Source organism: Triticum urartu, chromosome 7 (assembly GCF_003073215.2).
Source record: "Triticum urartu cultivar G1812 chromosome 7, Tu2.1, whole genome shotgun sequence".
NCBI lineage: Eukaryota > Viridiplantae > Streptophyta > Magnoliopsida > Poales > Poaceae > Triticum > Triticum urartu.
This window is the reverse complement of record NC_053028.1, coordinates 554,942,168-554,954,935: the sequence shown is the minus strand read 5'-3', so window position 1 is coordinate 554,954,935 and position 12,768 is coordinate 554,942,168.

Here is a 12,768-nt window from a genome sequence, read left to right as displayed (position 1 = left end):
GTTCCTACCGATGTTCTTGTTGATAGGATTTCTGAACTTAATGATAATTTTGCTATCCAAAAAAATGGGTTGTGTTTTCCCCTTGAACAAAGGCTCATGACTTTTTGCCAAAATAATTCTTATAATGATGAATTGGTTGTGCAATATGAGGGGCCAAAGGAGGAACCAATACCTCCCGAGCTTGATCTTGGGGACTTTTGTCCCATTAAATTTATCCCTTTTGATTACTTTTGCTTGCCACAAAGAAAGCTTTCTTCTTAACGTAGGGAGTGTGAGATGAGTTTTCGCAATTTACCTTATCATTATCATGACAATACCTAGATCTATTCTTGTTTTTATGCCTAGCTAGGGGCGTTAAACGATAGCGCTTGTTAGGAGGCAACTCAATTTTCTTTTTGTTTCTTACTTTTTGGTTATGTTTAGTAATAAATAATTCATCTAGCTTCTATTTAGATGTGGTTTTATGCTTTTAATTAGTGTTTCTGCCAAGTAGAACCTTTGGGAAGACTTGGGGGAAGTTTTTGCGATCTTGCTGTAAAACAGAAACTTTAGTGCTCACGAGATTTACTGCCATTTTTTACTGGAGAGCGCTATTAGGTTGATTCTGTTTGCAGATGATTAATACACAAATTACGCACGTCCACCAATTTATTTCAGAATTTTTAGAGTTATAAAAATATTCGAAACCTACTGATTACTACAGACTGTTCTGTTTCGACAGATTCTGTTTTTCGTGTGTTGTTTGCTTATTTTGATGAATCTATGGCTAGTATCGGGGGGTATGAACCATATAGAAGTTGGAATACAGTAGGTTTAACACTAATATAAATAAAGAATGAGTTAATTACAGTAACTTGAAGTGGTGGTTTGTTTTCATATACTAACGGAGCTCATGAGATTTTCTGTTGAAGTTTTGTGTTGTGAAGTTTTCAAGTTTTGGGTAAAGATTTGATGAATTTCGGAATAAAGAGTGGCAGGAGCCTAAGCTTGGGGATGCCCAAGGCACCCCAAGGTAAAATTCAAGGACAACCAAAAGCCTAAGCTTGGGGATGCCCTGGAAGGCATCCCCTCTTTCGTCTTCGTCTATCGGTAACTTTACTTGAGGCTATATTTTTATTCACCACATGATATGTATTTTGCTTGGAGCGTCTTGTATGATTTGATTATTTGATTTTTAGTTTACCACAATCATCCTTGCTGTACACACCTTTTGGAGAGACACACATTAATCGGAATTTATTAGAATACTCTATGTGCTTCACTTATATCTTTTTAGAGCATGGTGGTGATTTTATTTTATAGAAACTATTGATCTCTCATGCTTCACTTATATTATTTTGAGAGTATTTTAAAACAACATGGTAATTTTCTTTGGCTATAAAATTAGTCCTAATATGATAGGCATCCAGGATGAGTATAATAAAAACTATCATAAAAAGTGCATTGAATACTATGAGAAGTTTGATACTTGATGATTGTTTTGAGATATGAAGATGGTGATATTAGAGTCATGCTAGTTGAGTAGTTGTGATTTTGATAAATACTTGTGTTAAAGTTTGTGATTCCTGTAGCATGCATGTATGGTGAACCGTTATGTGATGAAGTCGGAGCATGATTTATTTATTGATTGTCTTCCTTATGAGTGGCGGTCGGGGACGAGTGTGAAGGAAATATGCCCTAGAGGCAATAATAAAGTTATTATTTATTTCCTTATATCATGATAAATTTTTATTATTCATGCTAGAATTGTATTAACCGGAAACTTAGTACATGCATGTGTGAATACATAGACAAACAGAGTGTCACTAGTACGCGTCTACTTGACTAGCTCGTTAATCAAAGATGGTTAAGTTTCCTAGCCATGGACAAGAGTTGACATTTGATGAATGGGATCACATCATTAGAGAATGATGTGATTGACTTGACCCATCCATTAGCTTAGCACGATGATTGTTTAGTTTGTTGCTATTGCTTTCTTCATAACTTATACATGTTCCTATGACTATGAGATTATGCAACTCCCGATTACCGGAGGAACACTTTGTGTGCTACCAAATGTCACAACGTAACTGGGTGATTATAAAGGTGCTCTACAGGTGTCTCCGATGGTACTTGTTGAGTTGGCATAGATCGAGATTAGGATTTGTCACTCCGATTGTCGGAGAGGTATCTCTGGGCCCTCTCGGTAATGCACATCACTATAAGCCTTGCAAGCAATGCAACTAATGAGTTAGTTTCGGGATGATGTATTACGGGACGAGTAAAGAGACTTGCCGGTAACGAGATTGACCTAGGTATTGAGATACCGACGATCGAATCTCGGGCAAGTAACATACCGATGACAAAAGGAACAATGCATGTTGTTATGCGGTTTGACCGATAAAGATGTTCGTAGAATATGTAGGAGCCAATATGAGCATCTAGGTTCCGCTATTGGTTATTGACCGGAGACATGTCTCGGCCATGTCTACATAGTTCTTGAACCCGTAGGGTCCGCACGCTTAACGTTCGGTGACGATCGGTAATATGAGTTTATGTGTTTTGATGTACCGAAGGTAGTTCAGAGTCCCGGATGAGATCGGGGACTTGACGAGGAGTCTCGGAATGGTCGAGACGTAAAGATCGATATATTGGACGACTATATTCGGACATCGGAAAGGTTCCGAGTGATTCAGGTATTTTTTGGGGTACCGGAGAGTTATGGGAATTCGCCAGGGAGTATATGGGCCTTATTGGGCTTTTGGAGAAAGAGAGAGGGGAGGCTGCGCCCCCTCCTTCCTTCTCTTCTCTTTTCCCTTTCATTCTCTCCTACTCCTACTACATGGAAGGGGGGAATCCTACTCCCGGTGAGAGTAGGACTCCCAAGGGAGCGCCATACTAGAGGGCCAGCCCTCCCCCTCCTCCACTCCTTTATATACGGAGGAGGGGGCACCCTAGGACACACAAGTTGATTGTTCCAAGCCATGTGCGGTGCCCCCCTCCACCATAATCCACCTCGATCATATCATAGCGGTGCTTAGGCGAAGCCCTGCGTCGGTAGCAACATCATCACCGTCATCACGCTGTCGTGCTGACGGAACTCTCCTGTGAAGCTCTGCTGGAACAGAGTTCGTGGGACGTCACCGAGCTGAACGTGTGCTAAACTCGGAGGTGTCGTGCGTTCGGTACTTGGATCGGTCGGATCGTGAAGACATAAGACTACATCAACCGCGTTCTCATAATGCCTCCGCTTACGGTCTACGAGGGTACGTAGACAATACTCTCCCCTCTCGTTGCTATGCATCACCATGATCTTGCGTGTGCGTATGAATTTTTTTGAAATTACTACGTTTCCCAACAGAGCCATCCAAGCCAGGTCTATGCGTAGATGTTATATGCACGAGTAGAACACAAAGGAGTTGTGGGCATGTGTATATACATATCGCTTGCCGTCACTAGTTGATTCTTGATTCAGCGGTATTGTTGGATGAAGCGGCTCAAACCGACATTGCGTGTACGCTTACGCGAGACTAGTTCTACTGACGTGCTTCGCACACAGGTGGCTAGTGGGTGTCTGTTTCTCCAACTTTAGTTGAATCGGATTCAATGAACATGGTTCTTTCTGAAGATCAAAAAGCAATCACTATACCGCGTTGTGGTTTTTGATGTGTAGGTAAGAACGGTTCTTGCTCAGCCCGTAGCAGCCATGTAAAACTTGCAACAACAAAGTAGAGGACGTCTAACTTGTTTTTGCAGGGCATGTTGTGATGTGATATGGTCAAGACGTGATGAGATATAAATTGTTGTATGAGATGAACATGTTTTGTTAAAGTTATCGGCAACTGGCAGGAGCCTTATGGTTGTCTCTTTATTGCGTAAGATGCAAGTGCCATGTAATTTCTTTACTTTTTCGCTATGCGATAGCAATAGTTGCAAAACCAATAGCTGGTGAGACGACCATGTGACGACACGTTGATAAAAGATCAAGATGATGGAGATCATGGTGTCATGCCGGTAACAATGGAGATCATGACAGTACTTTGGAGAGATCAAAGGCACAAGATGATGATGGCCATATCATGTCACATATTTTTGATTGCATGTGATGTTTATCTTTTATACATCTTATTTTGCTTAGTTCGGCGGTAGCTTTATAAGATGATCCCTTACTATAAATTTCAAGGTACAATTGTTCTCCCTGAGTATGCACCGTTGCCAAAGTTCGTCGTGCCGAGACACCACGTGATGATCGGATGTGATAAGCTCCACGTTCACATACAACGGGTGCAAGCCAGTTTTGCACACGCAGAAATACTTGCGTTAAACTTGACGAGCCTAGCATATGCAGATATGGCCTCGGAACACTGGAGACCGGAAGGTCGAGCGTGAATCATATAGTAGATATGATCAACATAATGATGTTCACCATTGAAAACTACTCCATCTCACGTGATGATCGGACATGGTTTAGTTGATTTGGATCACGTGATCATTTAGATGACTAGAGGTATGTCTATCTAACTGGGAGTTCTTAAGTAATATGATTAATTGAACTTAAATTTATCATGAACTTAGTCCTGATAGTATTTGCATATCTATGTTGTAGATCAATAGCTCGCACATAGCTTCCCCGTTTATTTTTGATATGTTCCTATACAAAAATAAATTGAAAGATGTTAGTAGCAATGATGCGGATTGGTTCTATGATCTGAGGATTATCCTCATTGCTGCACAGAAGAATTATGTCCTTGATGCACCGCTAGGTGACGGACCTATTGCAGGAGTATATGCAGACGTTATGAACGTTTGGCAAAGCTCGGTATGATGACTACCTGATAGTTTAGTGCACCATGCTTTACGGCTTAGAACCGGGACTTCAAAAATGTTTTGAACGCCACGGAGCATATAAGATGTTCCAAGAGTTGAAATTAGTATTTCAGACTCATGCCCATGTCGAAAGGTATGAGACCTTTAACAAGTACTTTGCCTACAAAATGGAGGAGAATAGCTCAGCTAGTGAGCATGTGCTCAGAATGTCTGAGTGCTACAATCACTTGAATCAAGTGGGATTTAATCTTCCAGATAAGATAGTGATTGACAAAATTCTCTAGTCACTATCACCGAGTTATTAGAACTTCGTGATGAACTATAATATGTAAGGGATAACGGAAACGATTCCCAAGCTCTTCGTGATAAGGAAATCAACGAAGGTAGAAATCAAGAAAAGCATCAAGTGTTGATGGTTGACAAGACCACTAGTTTCAAGAAAAGGGCAAAGGGAAGAAGGGGAACTTCAAGAAGAATGGCAAGCAAGTTGCTGCTCAAGTGAAGAAGCCCAAGTCTAGACCTAAGCCTGAGACTAAGTGCTTCTACTGCAAAGGGACTGGTCACTGGAAGCAGAACTGCCCCAAGTATTTGGCGGATAAGAAGGATGGAAAAGTGAACAAAGGTATATTTGATATACATGTTATTGATGTGTACTTTACTAGTGTTTATAGCAACCCCTCAGTATTTGATACTAGTTCAGTTTCTAAGATTAGTAACTCGAAACGGGAGTTGCAGAATGAACAGAGACTAGTTAAGGGTGAAGTGACGATGTGTGTTGTAAGTGGTTCCAAAGTTGATATGATCATCATCGCACACTCCCTATACTTTCAGGATTAGTGTTGAACCTAAAATAAATGTTATTTGGTGTTTGCGTTAAGCATGAATATGATTGGATCATGTTTATTGCAATATGGTTATTCATTTAAGTCAAAGAATAATTGTTGTTCTATTTACATGAATAAAACCTTCTATGGTCATACTCAATATAAATGGTTTATTGAATCTTGATCGTAGTGATACACATATTCATAATATTCAAGCCAAAAGATGCAATGTTAATAATGATAGTGCAATTTATTTGTGGCACTGCCGTTTAGGTCATATTGGTGTAAAGCGCATGAAGAAACTCCATGCTGATGGGTTTTTGGAATCACTTGATTATGAATCACTTGATGCTTGTGAACCATGCCTCATGGGCAAGATGACTAAGACTCCGTTCTCCGGAACAATGAAGCGAGCAACTGATTTATTGGAAATAATGCATACTGATGTATGCGGTCCGATGAGTGTTGAGGCTCGCGGTGGGTATCGTTATTTTCTGACCTTCACAAATGATTTGAGCAGATATGGGTATATCTACTTGATGTAACATAAGTCTGAAATATTTGAAAAGTTCAAAGAATTTCATAGTGAAGTGGAAAATCATCGTAACAAGAAAATAAAGTTTCTGTGATCTGATCGTGGAGGAGAATATTTGAGCTACAAGTTTGGTCTTCATTTGAAACAATGCGGAATAGTTTTGCAACTCATGCCACCCGGAACACCACAGCGCAATGGTGTGTCTGAACGTCATAACCGTACTTTATTAGATATGGTGCGATCTATGATGTCTCTTACTGATTTATCACTATCATGTTGGGGTTATGCATTAGAGACAGCTGCATTCACGTTAAATAGGGCACCATCTAAATCCGTTGAGACGACACCATATGAATTGTGGTTTGGCTAGAAACCTAAGCTGTCGTTTCTTAAAGTTTGGGGTTGCGATGCTTATGTGAAAAAGTTTCAACCTCGGTGAAGCTACTTACATATTGAGCATCAAGATATATAGAGATAGATCAAGACGCTTGATATATTTTCAATGAGTATATACCTTGACAAGATTTTGAAGTAGTTCAAAATGGAACAGTCAAAGAAGGAGTTCTTGCCTGTGTTGCAAGGTGTGAAGTTGAGTAAAGACTCAAAACCCGACCACGGCAGAAAATAGAAAGAGAATGAAAAGCCATTCCCTATGCCTCAGTCATAGGTTCTATAAAGTATGCTATGTTGTTTACCAGTCCTATTGTATACCTTAGCATGTTTCTGGCATGGGAGTACAATAGTGATCTAGGAGTAGATCACTGGACAGTGGTTAAAATTATCCTTAGAGGACTAAGGAAATGTTTCACGGTTATGGAGGTGGGTAATGCAACCAAACTTGTGCACCGAGGCCTAGCAGTATCACGATGGCTCCCACCCCTCTCCCCTCCCTCTCCACCACCACCACCACCGTCGGTGATCTACCTCTCCCACGGCGATCATGATCTCTGTGCTTGAATCATGGAGGGTTTACTCCATTGGGACTTTAACCCCGGCCTCAAGGTCGAGGACCAGGTTCGTAGGCACTTCAGATCCACAGTGCATTTCTCTCCATCCCCTACTTCCAAGTAATTCTTCTTGGTGGTCACCTTTTCCTCAGCTTCTTTCCCCCTCTCTTGTGCTTCGGTTGGATTGGCTTTACAATGTTGTATTGGCGGCCTTGCTTCTGGTTTCAATGTGACCCAGATTGGTGCCAAGAATTTTCATTTCTCAGTGGCCTCAAACAAAGTGGGACATTTTATCTATGCCCTAAGGGATAGAATTTGGCCAGACTTTGTCTGCCATTTTGGGTTATTTAAACAGCCATGGAATGCCCCATATGATGGGTCAGATCGATGGAGCACGTCACAGGAAATCAATGAGTTATGGACTCAGGATCCCAAAGCCATTCGTTCCAACCTGGGTTTTCTTGAGAAAAGTGCTTCAAAGGATTTTTCTTCTAGCAGCAAGTTGGCGAAATTTGGTTTCTCTAAATAGATTTCAACAAATTTTTTGAGTTCTTTTGAAGATGCTGCCAGCCATATTGTGGAGGACTGCCATGATCCTTACTCCGACGAACCACCAGCCAATGCAACGGTGCAATTCGGAAGTTTGGAAATTCCTTTTTCCACGATGGACAATAATTTCCTTTCCAAAAGTTTTATTGGAAAGGATCGCATAGAGAGTAATTGGAGGGACATTCCTTGTGTTGTTTTGGAGAGTATCTTGGATCTGCGGCAGGCTCATTATGAGGAGACGAACATCCAGCAAGTCTGCGATTTAAATGACTTGCCATCTTCGGAAGTCATCCACAATCTTCTGGGATGCTGCTCTAGGTGCTGGGCACCGAACCATAGGGTGGATCAATGTAATGCCAAGTTATGTGACTCTTGTCATAATTTTGAGAGGGCGTGTTTCTGCCTGAAAATACCCCTTGACCAGCCCAACCTGGCCTGCATGCAACAACCCGGCCCACCGTCGGGCTTCTTGCCCTGGACTCTTATGCTACACACGGTGCTCGTTCCTAGGCCATGACCACATTGCTGCTTGGATCGATTTTGCCTCCGTTTATTTTGGCGCAAGAAGAAGCTGGAGCGGCAGCATATCTCCACCACACATCCCAGGCGGAGGACACGTAAGCGGAATCCACACTTCCCAAAAGTTAAACAGATTTGGCGACCGAAAAAGAAACCAGAATCTGGGGCCCTTCCCCCAAATGCCATTGGCTTGACGACTCTGCTTCCGGCTCCTCGCCACTTCCCTATTCTGCCACCCCAGTCGACCAACGAGGAGCAAGGAAACACTTTTCCCTGCTCGTCATCTCCGACGACTGCAGAAGCGAGCGCAGTCGATCTCCCCATCGCCTTGGCCAACTTCCCGGCCTGCCCCTTCCAGTTCATGCCGATGGGAGCCCAGATCGAGCGGGGGCCAGACAACCGTCTTGCACGCAATATGATCGTTGTTGATGATCCGCCGCTCAGGCATGAAAGGTATGCCTTGGTCACTGCTACCCCTCTGGTTCCTGATCATCAGAAGCAGATGGTGCTGAATGAAGTAGTCCGCATCATGACTGAGGATTTTCACCTAGAGGTGCCTGATGCTTTTGTGTATCCCATTGGGGTTGGCTTGGTTGCATTTGCGGATGTAGCGCTCAGGGATCAGTTTATTCAGGAAAGCCCGCACCAGTTAGATCCTATAGATGATGAGATGACCTTCTCTTTTGTGCCCCATGATGAAGGAGAAAATATGCGTCAGTGCCCCTTTCAGTATGTTGCTTGGGTTCTGTTTCTAGCTTTCCCAATGGACTATCAGACGGACCACTACATCAACAAGGTTGTTTCTTTCTTTGGCAAATTAGATCTTTGGCATAGGCCGGGGCAGAATAAGGAGAGGATTCTTGTCAGAGTTCTTATCAGTAATATTGCGCAGGTGCCACACAGTCTGGTTGTCAAGCGTATCGGCACCTTACCGGGCATGGGCAGATCCTGGTCCGTTCTGGTGTATGTCCTCAATGGCAGAAATGTTCTCCCTGAACTGGTTGGTAATGAGGATGAGGCTCCTCCAATGAATGCATCAGCCCATCCATATGAGTTGCCCTATTTGACAACAGCACAGCAATGGCTGCTTGATCACCAGCAAATAATGTAGCAGCAGATCGATGTGGCGTGGGAACAGCAAGCTCCTCTTCAACAACAGCAAAATGATGGCTGGGGAGTTTGGCCTGTGGCACCCCTGCCGTACAGAGGATTTAGCTTTAGAACCTTGTTCCAATACACTGGCCCCTCGCTAATGGATGGAGTGGAGCAGGAAAGCAACATATCTGATGATCCACAGGATGAATGGTCTGTCTATTCTGAGGTTGAGGAAGCTGCTGATGCTCTCATTAATGGCAAGGAAGTGCCTGGAGCACATTTCTTCCGAGCTATGGGCACCTCTCACACGATGAGGGTGGGAGTTGAGAAAGATTTCTCTTTTCTGCAGTTTCTCTGGGTGTTTCTCTGGGCAGATTCACTCGCTGCATTGAGGGGCCTGAAGATTACTCTGCTTCATCACTGTGCCATGGGTGCCTGCCGTTAAACCCTCCCACTTTCTGTATTGTTGTTACTCAGGCAGTCACCAGAGGAAGATGTGATGTGAGCATTGCCCTTGGCTGCCCCTTGACTGTTAGTTTTGACATGCCTATAATCATCCCGCTGGAGATCTGGGAAAGGTATGCTACACAGCTCTCTCCTGCAACTGTTGGAGACGGCTTGGTGTCTGAAACATCTGTTGCAGCTCCTGATACTTTAGTGTTGGAATTACCTGCTGCCAAGCTAACCAATCAGTATCTTCGGAAGATGGTCGCGGCGGAAAAGGTCCCTATTGACACTGCTTCTCTGCGCTGCAGCTCTCGTTCCACAAAATACGACGGTTTCAGAGTTCCCCAGGTCACTGACATGAAGAAAGGGTAGTCCAGAGTCAAGCAGCGGGGTGCACCCTCTGTTGTATGTTCTTCCAAGGCAACGACTCCATGCACCAACCTGCTGATCAGTGTCCCTCCCGTGACAGACGACCAGGTGCCTCCCCCGATTCCTATCCAACAGCTTCAATTTGTTGGCACTACTCTCTGTGGGATTCCACCTGATGATCTGAGTTCCCAGAAGCTCCTAGAGGGCGATCACGGAGAGGCCGACCCGAAGCAGTACTAGGGGGGGTGTCGTAGAATAAGCAGTGGAACGTTCTCTACTGGAACGTTCGCGGGATCAACTCTGAAAAGAAGCAGTTGGCGATCCGTAATACTATCGATATTAGTGGATGTTCAGTGGTTTGTTTACAAGAAACTAAGAGCAATTCTTTTGATGCTTCGTTTGTTAAGCAGTTTTGTCCGAAGAAATTTGATATGTTTGAATATGTACCCTCTGTTGGGAATTCAGGTGGTCTTATTACTATATGGATGAGTTCAGTTTTCACTGGTGTTCCAATTTTCTCTGAAACCTTTGCGCTCGGCGTTAGGCTCACTTCGATGCAGTCTAACGATTCGTGGACGTTAGTTAATATTTATGGGCCATGTGTCGATCCTAATCGGACGATTTTCACCACTTGGTTGTTTGACCTCGATATCCCCAACAGTGAAGATTGGCTCGTTCTCAGTGATTTTAATTTTATTCGTGCACCAGACAACCGAAACAGGGGAGGGGGAGACGTTAACGATATGTTACTCTTTAATGAGTTCATTAGAAGGCAGTCACTAGTTGAATTGCCGATCAAGGGGCATGCAAATGGATCCATTGCTGGAGCAACTCGATTGGCATTTTACTTCTGTTAATTGGGCCGCGAAGTATCCTAACACTGTTGTTATGCCGTTGGGTAAACCCACGTCCGATCATGTACTCTGCTATGTCAGCATCCAATCCAAAATTCCCAAGTCCAAAATCTTTCGCTTTGAAGATTATTGGATCAAACTACCGGGTTTTTTTTATGTTGTCAAACGATCATGGGCCAAACGCTGCTATGCCTCGAACGCAGCCGCGGTGCTTTGCAAGAAGCTTAAAACACTTCGATATGACCTCAAGCAGTGGAGCAAGCGAAACTCTAAGCTCTCGATGCTCATTGATAATTGTAACAAGACCCTCTTGGAGATTGACGGCCTAGAGGACAGAAGAAGATTGTCTGTTCCTGAGACCAACTTCAGATTGATCCTGAGACAACATCTCCTTCATTTGTTGGACTACAAGAAAGCTTATGGAAGAAGCGTTGCACGGTCAGATATTTCAAATTTGGAGACGGCAACACGAAATTCTTTCACAGAGTGGCCATTGAGCGGTACCGTAGAAACAGTATTGCATCTCTCAGATTGCCCGATGACTCGGTCATACATGATCATGTAGGCAAGGAGGTTGTGCTTTTTCAGGCGTTTAAGGAAAGACTAGGGTGCTCCAACCAGACCGACATGAAATTTGACTTGCCTCGGATCATCAAAAATGTAGAAGGGCTACAATCTCTATCTGGTCCTTTCACCCACAAGGAAATTGGCGAGGTGATCAAAGAGATGCCGGCCGATCGTGCTCCAGGCCTAGATGGTTTCAGTGGTAGTTTCATCAAGTCGTGCTGGCACATCATTAAGGGAGATTTCTATTGACTTTGCTTAGAGTTTCATGCATGTACTCTGGACCTTGAGAGCCTGAACACGGGATTTATAACTCTTATCCCTAAAATCCAATCACCAGAAACTGCTAATGACTATCGACCAATCACCCTGCTGAACTGTTGCCTTAAGATTCTGACCAAGCTACTCGCTAACTGTTTACAATGGGTCGTCCTCAAGATTATACATCGAAATCAGTATGGATTTCTGAAAGGCCAATCGATTCAAGACTGTGTTGCGTGGGCGTATGAATTTATTCATCAGTGTCAAGCCTTGGGGCGTGAGATCGCGATCTTGAAGCTAGATTTCGCTAAAGCCTTCGACACGATCGAACATGCTCCGATGATGGAAATTATGAAGTGCATGGGATTTGAGGATCGGTGGCTTGGGTGGATCAATTACTTATTTTTGAAGGCCAAATCCTAGGTTCTACTCAATGGGACCCCAGGCAGACAATTCTTCTGCTTGCCTGGAGTGCGCCAAGGAGACCCGTTGTCTCCTCTAATTTTTGTGCTCGCAGCAGATCTGTTACAAGCTGCCATCAATGATGCTTATAGAGCGGGTAATCTCCAGCTGCCCATCCCCGCCCGGGAGGATGACTATACTGTGATACAGTATGCTGATGACACAATTCTTGTGTTGCCCGCAGAGGAGAGCCAAGCTGAAACCATCAAGTCCATGCTACAAGACTATGCATCGTCTGTGGGGCTGCACATAAATTTTCAGAAATCAACTCTGATTACAGTCAACACAGCCGCGGACACTACCTCTCGTTTGGCACAGGTTTTTGGCTGCTCCATTGGGTCCATGTCATTTACATACCTAGGGTTACCCATGGGAATGGCCAGGCCGACGGTCACAGACCTCATGCCGCTGGTGTCGTCTGTTGAGCGCAAACTCTCTACGGCAGCCTCTCTGCTCGACCTTGGTTCGAAACTTACTCTGGTGAACTCGGTGATTACCTCACTTGCAATCTATGTGATGTGTTCCATCAGGCTCCC